The sequence below is a fragment of the Lycorma delicatula genome, chromosome 10 (assembly GCF_047948215.1).
Source record: "Lycorma delicatula isolate Av1 chromosome 10, ASM4794821v1, whole genome shotgun sequence".
Lineage (NCBI taxonomy): Eukaryota > Metazoa > Arthropoda > Insecta > Hemiptera > Fulgoridae > Lycorma > Lycorma delicatula.
The window spans coordinates 7,255,656-7,272,218 of record NC_134464.1 but is presented as its reverse complement, the minus strand read 5'-3'; the positions used below and the strand labels follow the sequence as shown (position 1 = coordinate 7,272,218).

General features: G+C 31.7%; 1 protein-coding gene across 1 annotated transcript in view; it reads left to right on the top strand.

The window, feature by feature from the left end:
• Nucleotides 1-1,845: 1,845 nt before the first annotated feature.
• The window catches only part of LOC142331231 (uncharacterized), a 447,558-nt gene continuing 432,840 nt past the window's right edge, over nt 1,846-16,563 (top strand). The window contains exon 1 of the mRNA XM_075376980.1: nt 1,846-2,033. The gene's annotated coding sequence lies outside the window, so the exon portion shown is untranslated. The remainder of the gene's footprint in view (nt 2,034-16,563) is intronic.

Here is a 16,563-nt window from a genome sequence, read left to right as displayed (position 1 = left end):
AAAGAAGCCCTAATAAGAAAGGGAGTCCGACAAGGATGTTCCCTATCTCCGTTACTTTTTAATCTTTACATGGAACTAGCAGTTAATGATATTAAAGAACAATTTAGATTCGGAGTAACAGTACAAGGTGAAAAGATAAAGATGCTACGATTTGCTGATGATATAGTAATTCTAGCCGAGAGTAAAAAGGATTTAGAAGAAACAATGAATGGCATAGATGAAGTCCTACGCAAGAACTATCGCATGAAAATAAACAAGAACAAAACAAAAGTAATGAAATGTAATAGAAATAACAAAGATGGACCCCTGAATGTGAAAATAGGAGGAGAAAAGATTATGGAGGTAGAAGAATTTTGTTATTTGGGAAGTAAAATTACTAAAGATGGACGAAGCAGGAGCGATATAAAATGCCGAATAGCACAAGCTAAACGAGCCTTCAGTAAGAAATATAATTTGTTTACATCAAAAATGAATTTAAATGTCAGGAAAAGATTTTTGAAAGTGTATGTTTGGAGTGTTGCTTTATATGGAAGTGAAACTTGGACAATCGGAGTATCTGAGAAGAAAAGATTAGAAGCTTTTGAAATGTGGTGCTATAGGAGAATGTTAAAAATCAGATGGGTGGATAAAGTGACAAATGAAGAGGTATTGCGGCAAATAGATGAAGAAAGAAGCATTTGGAAGAATATAGTTAAAAGAAGAGACAGACTTATAGGCCACATACTAAGGCATCCTGGAATAGTCGCTTTAATATTGGAAGGACAGGTAGAAGGGAAAAATTGTGTAGGCAGGCCACGTTTGGAGTATGTAAAACAAATTGTTGGGGATGTAGGATGTAGAGGGTATACTGAAATGAAATGACTAGCACTAGATAGGGAATCTTGGAGAGCTGCATCAAACCAGTCAAATGACTGAAGACAAAAAAAAAAAAAATATTGTATATAGATATTTTGAAATAAAATTGATAGAAAAATGAAGAACGGCAAAGTTAAGATCGTTCAAGGTGAAACGATAATCGACAGAAAAATATCATTATCGGCCATAATGATGTACCGCAACGAAAACTAACAGAAAATTTTGAAGAAATGAAGCTTCAGTACATCGGTAACAAACACGCGGATGAAAAATCGCTCGATCAGGAGAGAGAGTTAATAGATACTAGGTCGATAAGGGGAAAAGCACAGATCAGGAATATTCTAACATCAGGGTATGGAGTAGGGAAAATTAGTAATCTCAGTTAATTTTTAAAATTTCAAAATACGATTTTGAGTTCTAAAAATTCAAAAAATAAACGATATATGGGATGTATCTTATTTAGAAAAAGGAGGGCTAAGAGAGTAGGATTATCGACTGTATGAATAATATGTAACTGATATTTTATGCGACTGGAATAGTATCAACAAAAATTAGAATAAGGAAAAACAAGTTTTTTTTGTCTTCAGTCATTTGACTGGTTTGATGCAGTTCTCCAAGATTCCCTATCTAGTCTAGTGCTAACAAAAAGTAATGGAAATATTTATGCTCATTTGAAATAATATCGATCGAGAAATAAATTGTGAAGATTTTATTATTTAATCTAGCGATAGAAATAAGAATTGTAAATATGTTTCTTTAGATGTTAATGAAAATTTAATTAAACGGATATAACAGAGATGCAGTATTTTTTGTCAAGTGTGCCGCAAAAGGAAAAAATAAAAATTATTAGATTTTGTGGTCAAGGACACACGTCGCAGACAGCAGTTTTGTCGATTTCGCAATACCGGCTAGAATTTGTCAACAAATGTGAACTTACCAACGAATTACACACGCAAGATTATTGTTAATAATAATATGGGTGGGGAAGACGATGTTACCAATCTATCGAGCATTTGTGTTCGTGAGTACGTAAGCGTCGGTTGTGCAGTGTAAATGTTTTGTTATCGATAAATCATTGCGCTAAGCTCTTTACAAGATTTACGTTATATAAATATTTTATTTAATTCTTACTTACGGTTCGCGGCTGTTTCTGGATTGCCGGAATATAATAAAAAAAGGTAAAATTAGATTTTATTATTTTTGTATTTGCGAATGTAATTGTATTCGATGCAGAGTGTAATATTTTCTGTTTAGTCTTCTGTTCTTGTAGCGTAAATGTTATTTACCGTATTGTTTTCCTTTATTATAGTTGACGCGTAAACTCTTCTTGCGATTCTGGTATATAATTATAAATTTAACAAACTTTAAATAGCGTTTATGCGATTTATTATGTTTTTCTTTTATCTTACGTAACCGCTACCCGATCAGACCATCAGGAAACGATAACGAAAAGACTTTAAGGAATAGGAACGTATCTCATCGACCCCAATAATAGTAAAATTTTATATAGAAATAACCCACTACTGTACGCAAGAAAGAGTTGCAGGAATCCAGATTTTTAGACGTTAGCGAATTAAATTTTTATAAGGCTCGTATTTATGTATGGTATTGTAATCAGCAGCTCCCGGGTATTTTTGGGTGAAGGAGGAGTTAGTATTTAGCATATGCAAGCGTATTCCTGGAATAGTAGTAATTCTAACAGATATTACGTTAAAGTCTAGGTTTTTTATTTTTATATAATTCTTGCACTAACTACATAGCAGTGACTGAGATGCGCAGAGCAGCATGGCGCATCACGTGTCCCCTCTGCGCCAATAGCAACAGAGTAGGGAAGCGCAGCTGGCCTGGCAGCACACACACACACACACACACACACTTAACGAGAAAGATGGCGTCATCGAAGTAGCTATACGTCATTTATTATAAACATTTAAATGGCTATTAAAAATTAATATTAAAATTAAAAACCGTAAAATTCTACAATAAATCACAGAATCGTCCTAAAATTGATCAAATCACTTGAAAATGTTCACAGAAATATACTCTATGTCCTAATACTAATCGAGTAAATATTTAATTAATAAATATTTAATAAAAACAGAAAACTGAGGGACGCGAAAACACGTGGTTTTAATACGGCCCTCTTACCTAAAATATATCCTTCTTTACACGTGAAAAAGATATTGTTTTAAACGGTTAATTACTTAAGAGTTAAAAACTACATGAAGTTAATAAACGAACCCGTAATTTAAATGTAAATCGGAAAAACAAATAAAATAAATTCGCGTGATGTACACATTATTAAATATATAATCAACTTTTTAATTTAACCCTTAACTGGGCCCGCAAAGGGTAATCTTACCCACGAGTGCGTGGGGTCGTTTTCTTTCATTAATTAAAATTTTATTGGGGGCTATAACTCTGGAACCGATGAAAACAAGTACCGCTTACGATATATCGTAGAAAACCTCTCGATCAGAGCTTATTACTGCAGTTAAGAAAAAGTCCAAAATCCAATTTTTTTAAATATTGGCTTTTTTTTTGACGCTTTTGGTTCATCCGATTGTAATCAAAAGGGGAGGTGCACAACTAGATGTTTTACAACAGTTTTAAATCCAAAATTCCAACATTCTACGGCCAATCGTTTTTGAGCTACGCGAGGTAATTACGTACGCACATACATATGTGCAGACGTCACGCAAAAACAAGTGAAAATGGATATTTCCGTTGAAATCTGAAAACCGAAATTATTCGCGATTACAATACTTCCTTTTACGTAAAAATAAAAGTTGTAAATTATAAGTAAAAAATAACTAAAACACTTTAAGGAATATATCTTATCGATCCTAATAACGGTAAAATTATATAAGTAAATAACCCACAGTATGCGATAAAAATCGCGGGCATCCAAAATTATATAATGAACTAAGTTTTGATTAGTCTCGACGCACAGAATTTTATATAAGTTTAAAAACATTAGATTTAGATAAAATTAATTTGTCACCTGTTAAAAAGAAAAAAAAAATTATTACTACTGAAATATCTATTAGAATTTTGTTATCGCTTGTAATTTTAGTAATCGTTAATTGTGTAATGTAATGTAGAATATTTAAATAAAGATCACTCGCTACCAGAAGAACGTTTATATTATTTTTAAAAAAATGTATTTTCAACGGAAAATGTTAACACACTTAAAAAGCGCGTAACATTTTTTAATAATAAATAATAGAATCCGTATTTATAATTTTTCAGATTTTTCTTTCAGCGGTAAATCTATTGGTTCTCTGATGTGTGTAATTTTCACGCGAATAAATAACAACAGACTTCGATTTTTCAAAAGGGGTGAAGAAAGGTAAAAAAAAAAAAAATTGCCCCTGCCTCCGGTTAATTTACTAAAAAAACATAAATAAAAATAATAAATTTAATGAGATACGATGTACTGCCATCTCCAAGATTAAAAGAACCGAGCCAAGTTGAAACATAAAATTCGATTGTTTTATAAATATTTCCGTTTGATATGCAGATTTCTTTAATTTCTAAGGCGCTATAAACATTTTATAAAAACTCGGAATTCGCAAGCAAAGAAATCTACTTTTTTGCACCGCTCAAATTTATTCGTTATTACGGGCATTTTTTCTTGAAATAGATAAAAAGAAATTACGCCTTCCAAAAATTTACTAAGCATTTTTCAAAAAATAACATTTCAACGGATATAACATTTATTTTATTACGCAAAAATAACAAAAAAACTTAAAATATGAATCCGATTTACCTATCTTAAAATAATAATCGCAATCTTGACGGGTAATTTACAAATAATATCTCATTTTTCATCAAAACTATTACTTACAACCAGCTCGAACAATATTTATCGTTAAAATTACGGCTTGTAAACATTACAATTACTTTGTATTTTAACTTTAACTTCATTGTAATTACGGCAGCTATCCTATTACTTTTGTCCGTAATTCAAACCTAATTTTTTTTTCCGAATTTAGAAATAATTGCAAATAAAATTACTGTTTACTCGCAGACGATAATAAACCGATGAAAACTTTACTAATATGACACGATGGTTGATAAATTGAGAAAATGAAGACGGAAATGATCATAATTTTATAAGGAATACGTTACCGTTCGTAATTTCAAAGAAAAATCTGTTGTTTAATTGAAATCCATCCAAATCGTTTTCGGTAAACCGACCGGGTGTTGCGTGCTGAACGGATTTTGATGTCGGTTTTGCTTGCATTGTTTTATAAAGGTGTGATATTTGTTTGATACGTTTACGACCGTCGCCTATCAGTTTTACGTACCTGTAATTTACAGAAATAAAAACGCCACTAACTCAAAGATGGAAATCTTCTTTTAATTTACGGTTATTATCAAAACGATATCCACCTTTCCTTTTCCTGATTGGAATGAGTTAATCGATCTATGGATGTATTATGGGTTTATTCTACCGAATGTTTTTTAAATCCCGTTAAAAAACGTAATAAATCTTTTAAAATGTTTAAAATTTCTACATCCGTTTATTGAATATAACGGAATAAGTAACGAAACGTTAATTATGTTTTAAGCACGATCTGAAGCAGAGTTCCAAAAATTTTAAGAAACTACGTTAACTGAATAAATTATCGTAAAATACGGTAAAAAATAAGAAATTATGTATTACTCGTATTTTAAAAGTTATTATGCATATAATTTCTTAAAAATATTGTTGCCTTTCTAGTATTATTATGGGGGATTAAAAATTCCACAGTAGGAATAAATGTACATTTTTAACGTGGATAACCTATATATATATATATATATATATATATATATATATATATATGTCTGATACGAGATAGTAATAGCGTATATAAGTAATTTAAGTGTTTATTGTGGCAATTTTGAAACCGGGATAAAGTTGTACATATTTATTATGCAGCATTTGTATGCTTTTTATATTTACCAAATGTATAAAAAATATTTTGTTCTTGTGAAATAGTTTTCTCATTTTCGAGGTTTATTTATTAAATCGCTCGCTAATTTACGTAACTTATATTGGATTTTACTATAAGTTTCATTAATTTTTTATACTGTATTCACTTCTCTGTACAGCGTTTAAAAACAGCTGTCAAAAATGGGAAAATAGAATACGGGTAGAGTTGAAATTTAATAAAAATAAAATGTTGATACCAGTATTTTTAATAATATTCATTTTTTTTTCTCTTTCCGCAGGGGGAGGAAAAAGCTCTGCCAGCCGCCGTCAGGCCAGCACTAATGGCAGTGCGGGGTTCTCCCCCGCTAAAAATCCTGCCCCCCTATCCTCCAGGGCCCGGATCTAAGCCATATGATATGTACAGTCCCTGCATGATCACACAGGCACTCTACTATCCGAATCCGTATGACCGGAAGGCGTCCCCAGGGGGCGATCGAGGAGCGACGACTCCCGAAAACATCTATGTCCAGACAGGAGCCGGGTAAATTCGTAGCCTGTGTTACCGTGCTTTCGCTCCGCCCAGTTCCTGACGTCGCTTAATAATATTCTCAGTATGTACTGTTTTGATACGGCGTAAACAGTTTAACAAATATGTAACGTTAGAATTATAAGTAAATATGAAAAATTAAGTAATTTCAGCGATTAACATTTCTAGACCGATAACGGAAAAGTCTATTTCGTCGAAATATAGTTCAAATATAATTTAGGCAGACCAACAGGTCCTTTCGCCAACCGCGCGAGAAACCGAAAAAAGGATATTTTTATCCCTTTATAGGGGATTGAATAATACCGGAAAATATGTTCGCTAGGAAACATTTCTGCCCTTTGAATAAAATTTTGAGATATAGGACCTTAAGGTCCACATCTCCTTGCCTCCTACACCTATCGTGACAAATTAATCGCCGTCACGTACAAAAAATCATCGTGCCGATTTCATCCAAATGGGTCCATCCGATCGAGAGATACCCGGTTTCTGGAATTCTTCATCGCTGAAATCGTGTCGTTTGGTTAGAAACAGACATGAACGGTAGCGGTTCGTAGCTAAATTTAACGAAGTTGATTTTCTTAGCCTTTTCAAGGCCGCGGTTAAAGTTTTCTGTAAAATAAAAGAACCGAAAACAAGAATGAATCGATAGCAGAAAGCAGGATAATAATCTAATTCTACACTTCATTACATTCAAGAATACGGCCCACCGTTTCTAAGCATATTACGCTTAAAAGGCCTATTCGGTTTAATCGAATAAATAATAAAATGTCAACAGATAATATTTTTTTAGTAATATTAGGCGATAAAATCTCCGCTTAAAAACACTTTACTCCAACGGCGGTTAATTTCAATTTCTATGTACGCAGAAACAAATTCGTTATTAGTTTTTACTAATTATCTTCTCTTTAGCCCTTCTGATTTGGCGATCAAAGTGCCCTTGCTTTCAGCAGTCTTCTGATCGCTACTGAAAAGACAAATAAACACTTTCGCATTCCTTCCGCAGATGATCGAATTAGAGAAGCGAACGAAAAAGGAAGTTTCCGTAAACACGTGGCGTAAAAGAAAACTATTTTCCGCCGGCACGCCAGGGTGGGCTCTGCGGGAGCGACTGTGTTTTCTCTTCCTGGCAGTTTCCTATGTGCGCATGCGCACAACAGCTAAACACAACGCCGCTGGAACTGTGAAGCGCACAATTCCGTACAAAGATTTTCGTATCTTTTTCATAAACTGGGGGATGGCTACTGACATTAAGCTTAAGGATTATTATATATTGTACAAGTATAAAGAAAGAATTTAAGAAAAAAGGACTCGTTATATTAAATGTTATCGATAATATTAAGCGAAAACAGGTAATGCTGCAGTCCACAGTGCCTATACGCGAGCCGCCGCTGGTCATAAAACACAAAGATTTTCAAAAATCCAGACACGCAAAATTTGAGCCGTATTATTAAGTTTTTATATTTAAAAAAAAAGCCATAAGGAAATTATATTCATTATTTATGAATATTTTCTTAAAAAATAAATCGCAATAGACGTAAGATTTAAATCGTAATGCGTTTCTGAAATACGATAATCACAAGGACAAGAATTTTTTTGTCTTGAAATATCAATTCCCGGGCGTTTAACTTTAATATGACGAGATAGATTACTAGTCGTCGCACCGGCATAAGGTATTGATATACGGCAAAGATTACACAAAGCTTTTCCAGGGCTTGCTTCAGAAATTCAAGTCCAGATGCGACTTCTTTTTCTGCAGCTATAACGTTTATACCTTTAAAAACAAATTATTCTTTTATAAAAATACTTATAAAATATCTACTTATGTACGATTTAAAAAATAGAATACCGATAAATCATTTAGAAAAAATCGGTTTCTGAATATATAAACTGAAAAAAAAAAAAATAGTTAAGTTTCAGTACGTCGATGAAACATTTTGTTTCCATGTTAAACTATAAAGCCTTTTTTTCTTAATATTTGTACTTCATTAAAAATAATACTTCATTTTTCGGATCAAGTTACGAGAATATATCCGATAAATAGATATATAAACACATAAAAACAAGTTGTAATATTAAACGTATTTCCATCTGTCCTTAAATAAGAAAAATAAATTTGTTGAAATTTTTTCTCTCAGGATGAAAGCTTTTTAATACACAAACAAAAAAAAAATCTTAATCTTTTACTAAATATATTGTAATGTAAATCGAAACTAATAATTTTTATTTTCCATAGCTGTACGTAGAACAATCCAAAAATTCAGTTTAAATATCTCTTTTAACCGTTATCTTTTATTTATTTAACTTATAGCCTTTTTAAATCGAATAAATAGCAAGCTCGTTTCCATTTTCACAAGGGTTGTTATTTAATTGATACGACGTAAAGTAGCAGCAAACGAAAAATCTGTCATAATAGAATGAAGTTAACATTAAAACTATTCTAATGAGATATTTATTAAGGGGCTGATTGAGGTCGCTGAAGGAAAAATATTTAACGATTATAATCGACTACGTATAATATAATCTTTTCTTTTTCTTCTTTACAATCTTTTATAATCTTTGCTGATGATATAATTAACGGTAACTCCGGTAAAGATTCCTTGGTACTAATTATAATATCGTTACGTGTAACAAATTTCAAACTTAATTGACCCACCGGGTTGGTCTAGCGGTGAACGCGTCTTCCCAAATCAGCTGATTTGGAAGTCCAGAGTTCCAGCGTTCAAGTCCTAGTAAAGCCAGCTATTTTTACACGGATTTGAATACTAGATCGTGGATACCGGTGTTCTTTGGCGGTTGGATTTTCAATTAAACACACATCTCAGAGTGGTCGAACTGAGACTGTACAATACACACTTCATTTACACTCATACATATCATCCTCTGAAGAATTATCTAAACGATAGTTACCGGAGGCTAAACAGGAAAAAGAAAACTTTTATTCAAACTTAATTAAACGGTCAGTAAGCGAAGTGATATTCGGGGCGATAGAATGATAAAGATGTATACTCGTGGAAAAATTTGCTAAATTTGTATATCTTAACTGCAACAACATATGTGTTAATAAACCGGGAATCTTTGGCAGAAATTAAAATTTGAACCGAACAATCTCGAGCGATTTTCCTAAGGATGAAAACACTTATGCGGTCATTATCTCGAACCGTTACCGTCGAATGCGAACGGTTCGTCTTCTTGGTTTTCAGTGCTGTTATGTCACAGAGACATGGACGGTCAAAACGCTTAAATATTGAACAATTTTAAATGCAGGTCGGCAAACGATTATGATATGATAATGGCAAAATTTTACATCTCATATTACACGACAAAATCTTTGATAAATATGGTCTTGATGAAGAATTTTTATGACTTAAAAATTCGAGAAAATTTTCGTCTTGTTGAGAGGTTTTATTCTAGAGGCGGTATCGATGACAGCCATTGTATGATTTTTAATTATCATAAGAAAAAAGTAATTTAAAAGAAATAATGTGTATAAATGCACTCCATTTAGGATTACGTTTAAAATGATATGTTTAATGATGGATAAACGTAATAAAATATTTTTTTATCGTAAGAAATGTTTTAATAAATAAAAAAATTGTTCAATAGAACCCTAAAAAAGTAAATAAAATTTACGCGTCATAATGTTTCAAACAAATACATAAAATTAAACGAAGTAATAATAATACTTATAATAATAATAATAATAATAATATTTTAATTATTTATATAATTTAAAAATATATATTTACCCGTCGATTTCCGTGGTGGAGTGGTAGCATCTCGGTTTTTTATCCGGAGATCCCGGGTTCGAATTCCCGTCAGGCATGGCATTTTTTATACGCTACTAAATTCCATTTCCATATTCCTATACATAAGCTTCTCTATAAATCGTCGTAGTAAATTAATTCATGAAATAAAAAAATAAGTAATTTAAATAAATAAAAATAAAAAAAGAAAGAAATTTTATCTGTAATAGTAATGCATATATCTTAAAAAAATCCGTTTTATAATGTTATTTTATAAAAAGGTAGTCAGTCGGTAAATATATCTCGAGTAACCGACCCAGAGTTAAACACATGATGTAAAAACAGATGTATGTAGACAGCTACGGGCTTGAACGAATGTACGCGGAAATTAACGAACGCCGGTTTGAAGAATTTAACCTTCCTAAACGCTTGTTGGTCTGTCAAAACATTACTGTACGTTTTATTAAATCTTGCTTTCGTTTGAAACATTATAAATTGGTATTATTATATTTATTATAATGTGAAATATTATTCAGGTATTCAGGAATATGTTTAAGAGTAGTATTACTATTAATTTGTGATTAAAACTAATAATTAAAACCAAACTTGTATGTAAGGTAAGTACAAAATCAATTGGGTTTTGACAAAAGTTCAATGCAGCAAATTACCTAGTTTATATATATATATATATATATATATATATATATATATATATATTGTGTGTGTGTGTTTTATATATAAATAACCTTTATTTATCCACATGTTGATTACAATTAGTAATACTAGATGAAATGTTTCTTACAAATAAATATTAGTACATAAAATAACTTTTTCTATACTGTCATCCACATTTCATTTTAGTTATATTTGTAAATCTTGTAAAATATTTTAGTGTAACTGTTCATTTTAAAAAAATCTTGTACTAAGTTTTTAATATTTTCTTAACTTACACTTTAAGTATAAATATAGTCTATGTAACGTACATTTCCTATTATAATGCAATTCTTAAATATATTCTAATGTATAATTTACTCTTTTCTCTTAAAGTGTACATTATATGTATATACAATATGTTCAACGAGTAAATAATAAGCAACCCTCCATGACCCAGTGATATGTATGACATGTAAATGAGGTGACTTAGGCTGACAATTCCCGAGACCTGTGGTTAATTGAATTTCAACCGTCAAGTATTCTGGTATTTACTATCTACATAGCACATTTCAGTCAGTCGGTATCAGATTTCAATAATACTTGTTATATATATATATACACACACACATATAAAAACATGATGTAAGTCATCCATAATGAACGCCCATTAAAAACTACTGAAGATCGTGACGGGAAACACAAGTAAACCAAACAATACGAACGAAGATGCGATCTTCGTTCGTGTTGTTTGGTTATATATATATATATATATATATATGTGTGTGTGTGTGTGTGTGTGTGTGTGTGTGCGCGCGCGCGCGTGTGTTATGCTACCATTTGTTCCTGATGCGTTCATACTGTTATATGTTTTATAAGTCCGATTCTTTGAGAGAATAAACACGTATAAAATTCACTGGAGCGAATATTTGTCAGATAAATGTATTTCTCTTATTTCATATATATATTACATACACACAAATACACACTCATACTCACAGTGCAAAAAAAATAATCCTTGTTCCATGAAATTAAAAGGAAATTTTAAATAATAATGCTCTTTAAACATTAATAACCAATTTTTTTATTTGGGCTGAACATAAACCACAAGATAAAATTAATCTTGTTTTAATGAATGAGTATAAAAATTGTAATAAATTTACAAATTAATACCATTAAATGATTAAAAAAAAAAAAAATTAAAAATTTATGATTAATGTAAAAATATTATTAATTTTTAACTACATAGAATCTGATGTTGACAACACATGATTTTTTGTACGCCTATTAAATTACACTTACACTTTTTTTAAATGTAAATACGTAAAATTTTATCTCATTAATAATTGTAGATATTTTATCTTTTTTTTTTTGCTATTGATTTATTATTCATCGTAATTTTTTTTTTATAATGAAAGGTTAATAATTATTAATAAATTTTAAAAAAATTAAAAAAATGTAGATGAAAAAGGAAATTTTAACCGATGTCCTTTCCTCTTTCAAATATTTCATTAATTAAAATTTTTTTTGGCTATAACTGGAACAAATGAAAATAAATACCATTTATGATATATCGTTGAAATCCTTTCAATGTGGGCTTATTACTGCAGTTAGAAACTAGATTTTGGTCTTTTTTGGACACTTTTGGTACAGTGGATTGCAATCAAAAGGGGAGGTGCACAACGAGATGTTATAACAGTCCTAAACACAAAATTTTAACGTCCTACGGCTAATCTTTTTGACTTATGCCAAATACTTAAGTACATACGTACGTACAGACGTCACGCCCAAAGTAGTCAAATTGGATTCAGGGATGGTCAAAATGGATATTTCAGTTGAAATCTGAATATCGTAATTTTTCGCGATCACAATACTTTCTTACTTCATACAAGGAAGTAAAAATGAACTAAAATTAAAACGTGAATTAAGAAACTATTTTTTTATGCATTTTGAATTATTTATTTATTAACAAAATGGATCACTTTTTACGTTTTTTTTTATTTTTTAAGATAAATTCTCTCTAATGATCATCTTATAAGTTTTTTCGGAAATTTTTATTAAATGACTTTTTATTATAATTTTTTTAATTTAAAAATACACAGAATATATGTATAAACCGATCGAAAATATTTTTCATTCTATTTTCCTGGCATAGATCTAAAGGTATACTGCAAGAAGGAAAAGTATGATAATCAGTCAAAAAGGGGTATGGTCTTTTTTTTAATTTCTCGAAGTTTTACGTCTGAGGAATCCCAAAAAAGAAAAGATAAAGTGTTTTGACGGTGGGGGGGGGGAAGTAAATTTCGTACTTATGAACGTATGAAAAAACCATACTATTCCATTGATAGTTGCTTTTCAAAAAAGAAAAACGTTTTGAACCCGGATGCCGGTTCAAAATTTGGATGATTTGTTTGCGCTTTAATATGAGGTACATAGTAGCAGATCGTTTGGTTTCGCTATTACAAAGAAACGGTTCGCTATTGTTTACTAATTTAACTTACTGAATTTGAACCGCAGTTCTGCTATGTCAAACATTAGACTATGCCAAACAACTTCCTGATACGCGTGCATGATGACTCAATCCGCCACTGTTACCATCTATCTATAAAATGTTTATATTTCATTTATTTATTTATTTTTTTCGATCGATGAAATAATTCACCGCAAAATCTTACAAAGAAACTTCTAAAGCGGGAACGTGAAAATGGAAATTTGTAGCGTATGAAAAATACCGTATCTGGCCGGGATTAGAACCCGGTACTCTGAATGAAAGGCCGAGACGCTACCGCTCAGCTACGGAAATCGAGTAATTAATTTTATTTTTCACTTTTAAGTCGGTTCAGCTATTAATTACGTTTTGATTGTTTTGTTATACGTTTACCATAACTAGGCGGGAATTCAACCCACGTCTTTCAGCGTAACAGGGGGAGAAGTTCTTTTCCCGTTGTTGCAATTTTCATTCGTTTTACTTATTTAATTTTAAATATTTAGTGATATGCGATATCAAATTTCTATTCGCGCGCGTGCGATTGTTTTAACGTGCACTTTTGTATTAATAAAAAGTCACCTGATTTGAGGTTTGTCCGAAATGGAACGTTAAATAAACGGTAACTATCAGTTCTATTTTATTTATCGTAAATACAGGGTGGTTTAGGAAGAAAGGGAAATAATTTGGGAACCGATTCTAGATCTTGAAATAAAGGAAAAAGTTCACGTACAAACATATGTCCGAAAACGCTTCTTTGTAAAGTTACGGCTAGCGTAAATTTCGCTCGGATTTCAGTTCCCCTGTGAAATAAGTCATACTGAAATTTTTAAGGCGTTATATAAGGGGTAAAATTGATGGTTTCTTATGTTTGTTGACCTGTAAAATAGAATTTAAAAAAAACAGTACTATCATCCCTTATTTTCACGATATCCAGCGTAGAACAGAAAAGTTCAGTGACGAAAAACACGTTTTTTTAGGTTTGAAGTAGAATAACTCTGTTAAACAAACTTGTAGAGTTTAACTTAAATTCTATTATACCGTATTTAAAAATCTAGTAGTTTCTGAGAGTCTGTTTTTCACGCAAAAAACTACTAAACCGACTTTTCTGAAATGTTACGTAACCTGGAAGGACCATATGATTACTGTCATCACGAATGTTTCACCGTTTCAAAATTGTGGGGGATTAACTAACTTACGGTAACAACCGGATTAGGTCCTTTTCGTTTCTTGCCCTTCCGTCCATAAGTTTGCAAGTTTCTTGCATGGAAATATCTCAAATAGTAGGAAATATTTTTTTACCCGTACGGAGGACAGGTAACCGACTATAACTACCATTTTTAAAATGGAAACCGACTTTTTTGAAACCCGTATACTTCAAATTATTAAAAGTTTCGAATCCTGTACTGACCAAACTGTGGCTCTGCAGAGATTACAATAAGTGACATTTTTAAAAATTGAAGAGATTTTGATTGTTATTTGTCACAAGAAGGATAATGAACGCAGTAGCGCTAGACGGGAAGTATTCGGTGTAGTGACCGGTTAGTATTGTAGATGAAAAAAGCCAGTAGCGTAATATTCGTTGAAATAATTACATAATGATTAAAAGAGATCATATAAAAAGAAAATAGAGAAAAAACTTTTAGAGGTAATTATTATTTATTAAAATTTTTGGAGGTAGCTTTGAGATGAATCGCTGGAAAACATTTGTCGTTGGGGATATATACTATATTTTTGTAATATATGTTTTATATTTGTAAAAAATGTTCCAAGCGATGATACTGACTGTCTCACCTGAATTTGCGTCAGGTGTCGCAAGAACTTTGACAGCAACGTTTTGCACATTGTTGTCAAGGGCATTGATTTCTGTCGAACGTTCGCCTTCAGTTCATCGATACTGAGGGTTGTAACATTTGATAAGAAGTTTATTAAGTAAGTAATTATATGTCGGAGAGGCGAGGAGATTTGTCAGGGATTCAACGTTTTGTGCTTCACTCATTCCCACCATTACAAGTGGAGAATATATCAGATTACAATAAAGTTCAATTGATAAAAATGAGTAGATAACTCGTACAATGAAATAATTACAAATGATAATTATCACTTATCAATAACTCAGTAGCACACGAATTACAATATAAGATTAATTCAATTTAGAATTCAAATAATATTAAAACAACTTGCGATAGACCGAGGCTCAGGGAAATAACGAATTCGCGACCACCAGGACGTCTGTTCGATCTGGGTTCCAAAGCAAGACTACCCTTTCTCCATATTCTCAAATAATATACCTACTGCATATTTCCTTTTCCTTATTAATTTTATGATACCCCTATCGTCCTGGGATCCCGACTACGTTGACAACCATGTGCCTACCTAGCCTAAGCCTACCGCAATAAAACAATTTAAACCTTATTTTACAAAATATTACTAGTAATAATACAGTTCTTAAAACTACTAAAAATACAGACATTCTAAAGAATATTCTCATCGTTTTGTCGGAAGATACTCCACTGTACTTTATTCTCCGACATATATATATATATATATATATATATATATAATTGAATGTTTGTCTGTCTGTGTGTCTCTTAAGCCTTTCTAAACCGTTCATCCGATAGCATGAAAATTTAGGGAACGGTTGGACGCATGCCAGGGAAGGTTTCTGAATTAGTTTGGACCCGCTAGGTAGCGCTTTGGTCGAGATATTTTGAAAAATTGTATTTATGGTCCGATTTGCCTCGTATTCAGAATACGTGTTACTTAAATGGAAAGAATTATCTCCGCAAAAAATGGTCCCGCTAGTTGGCGCCGAGGTTGAGATATTTAGAAAAATTATATTTATGGACCGATTTGGTTCGTATTCAGAATATGAATATTAGTTACGTGAAAATAAATATTTTTGCAAAAACTGTACCCGCTAGGTGGGGCCGGTGTCGACATATTTACGAAACAAACAAATATTCAAATAGACTTTTTTATTCTATATATATATATATATATATATATATATATATAAAACGCATGTTCGTATGTGTGTCCGCTAAAGATAAAAAAACTAATGGACTGATTTACGCGCGGGAAAACGGGGAAAAGGTGGAAAGAGAAAAGGGGAAAACGGGAAAGGCTAAAAAGGAAACTGGGTGAGCGATGATGGAGAAGAGCGAAAGGGAGAAGTTGGAAAGGGAAAAGGGGAAGGAGAATAAGTGAAAGGTAAAATTTGTGAAGTTCAGATTTTTAATTTTTTTATCAAATTTTCAATTGTGTATCAAATCTATCAAATTCTCTCTCTCTCTCTCTCTCTCTCTCTCTCTCTCTCTCTCTCTCTATATATATAGCAATAGCGAAGCATTGCCGG